The sequence below is a fragment of the Solanum dulcamara genome, chromosome 10 (genome assembly GCF_947179165.1).
Source record: "Solanum dulcamara chromosome 10, daSolDulc1.2, whole genome shotgun sequence".
NCBI classification, from domain to species: Eukaryota; Viridiplantae; Streptophyta; class Magnoliopsida; order Solanales; family Solanaceae; genus Solanum; species Solanum dulcamara.
The window spans coordinates 33,464,012-33,466,491 of NC_077246.1; the positions used below are offsets into that span (position 1 = coordinate 33,464,012).

Here is a 2,480-nt window from a genome sequence, read left to right on the forward strand (position 1 = left end):
CTGTTTGAGCAATACAGTTCAGACCACAGTATCTCCAGCCGTAGTTGTGCTGTAAAAAAAAGAGAATCTCAGGTGGAAGGATAAGATATCCAATAATTGAGCTTCACTCTTTTTGAAAGTACCAAGCCCCAACTCCTATTTTAAATTAGATGAGTTGTTCATAACTCGAGGATAAACTTAGAAGGAAACCAGGTGGGTCAAGAATTAAAAGAAGTATTGTGATGATTAAGAGATTCTAGTTTCTTCCAACAATTGTCGGGAAATAGTTTACGATAACAGTTTATATTTCTCCACCGACTAATTGGGGAAAGAACTTCTAACAGAAGCACCTCAAAGAGATGTCAAGAACTGAATGTGAGTATGAACTAAAAAGGGGATATGTAAGTATGAATTGAATGGTATGATATAATTATACAGGGATAAAGTAGGACCACTAGTAAGGCACAGTTGGTATATGTTGACTAAGTTAAAAGCCTGTGTTGGGTACATAATAAGGGTAAGGGCTATAAGGTATAAATGAGTAATGCACGTACACAACGTTGCCCCAAAATTAATGAAACCCCTAAGAGACAAAGACGACAAACTTAAGGAATAATTGGTGTAACCTACTTTCACCCCAAGGAATAAAGGATATAGGTTGGGGTAAAGCTACTATTTCAAAAGAACTTTGAACAGTTATCGTCGGAATACTAGCACCGCCTAAGTGAAATTGGAACGACTATAAATACTAGTTAAATTTTACTGAAGATAAGTAAAATGTGGCCTTGGATGAGTATTCCACGAGTCCCCTTACTTAAGTACAAATTAATAGATGAGACGTCACCGTATGCATAGAAAGGTTCTCATTATTTCATAATTTAGCCAAGATTTCGTAAGCGGATAATCAGGTTATGAAATATATAGAAAGATGGGGACATGATGCAATACCAAGTAGATTGGGGAAAGAGATTTGATAAAATGGAGAATGGACATAAAGACATAGAGCAAGGTATAAGCAAATACAGGTATAAGTACCCTCTAAAGGGGGAAACAAGTGAGAAAACTGCAAGGGTAAGATGAAGGCAATTGATTGGGCAACATGCTTGAGACGGGTGTGTATACTACAATAAGATCCTTTGTTGAACCAAGTTAGAAAGATATGGAAGCTACTAGTAATTGGATAGAAGTCAGAATAGTGTGTAAGATAGCGTTAAGAAGTTTTGACGAGACTCTGAACGATATAACACTAGAGGATGGGCACGTATAAAATCAAAAGAATATAGTAATGAAAGGACATCGAATAACTAAAGGGACACTACGAAGGATAATGACAGCATGTTAGATCAAAAGCCAAATGTTGGCTGTAGAGTTGGTCGCAAATGATATTGCAATAGTTAAACAACCAAGGAAAAGAAATAGCCAGACTCCTATGGTAGGAGATAAGATGTGCCAGGAGTAAATAAGGAAATAGAAAGGAGTGCGACAAGGTATTTCTTGCACTTTCTCATATTCCCGTAAAGGTAAAAAATGACACGAGAATGTGTTAAAAAGGTTACAAGCAGGGGTAAGGAAAAATTGTGAAATGGTTTAAATAAGATGGACAGGATTAGCTGGTTACTATAGGATTGGCAAGCTTATATGTCAAATTCCTTTAAACTATGCCATCTAATGATAGACAGAACTCAAGTGGCTTTAAAGGTCACTATATGAACGAGCTTTAGCGCTACTCAGTAGCCAACCCTAATGAATGGGTGGGTACAAAAAGAGGTTAATACAATAAGAGGAGTTAAACCAAAATGACCAAAAAGGGACACGGTCGTAGTGGAACTAAAGATCTACCCCTATATCGGTTGCCAGTTAATAGAGGAAAGGGCAAGGCAATAAATAAATACTGGTGAGACGACACTAAGATAAATCGTGGTCTAAGTTGAGTTCCCCGAACATTATTGCAAGGATTACCAGGAAACGCGACATGAGGACTTCCCAAGGAGGTCACCCATCCCAGTATTTCTCTCACCCAAGCACACTGAACTTCTAAATTCTAGTGGAATTTAGTGCGATAATGCGGGTGTGGTCGCGCGAGATGGAAGAATCTGAACTAGCAGCACACAAATGACATGAGATTATGTTCCTAGAGTATTATAAATTACGTTGAGGGTATTGTTAAACGGATTTAAGCAAGACAAGAAGGAATAGCTAATTGCTAACTGATGACGCACTCGAATACCATAGCTCTTCAACATAGTATCGGTTAATGAGAAGCAAACCACAGAATGGCTATACGGGCTAGTGGGCGAGAGAATTTCGACATGACTTGGTAGCGGGAAAAAAATCAAAAGCCAAAAAGTAGGGGTACTAGTTAATGTAATTTACGGAAGATAGGAACTAATACGTGAGGTCAAAAATTCCACAATATGACCAGGGCTACAAGACTTACTTCTCACTCCAGTGCCAGATGACTCTGAAGGGAATGTTACTTATGGATTAACGATATTAGCCCC

General features: G+C 38.2%; 1 pseudogene; it reads right to left on the reverse strand.

Moving 5' to 3' along the window:
• Positions 1 to 1,941: 1,941 nt before the first annotated feature.
• LOC129871791 (5S ribosomal RNA) lies at positions 1,942 to 2,061 on the reverse strand (annotated as a pseudogene).
• Positions 2,062 to 2,480: the final 419 nt, after the last annotated feature.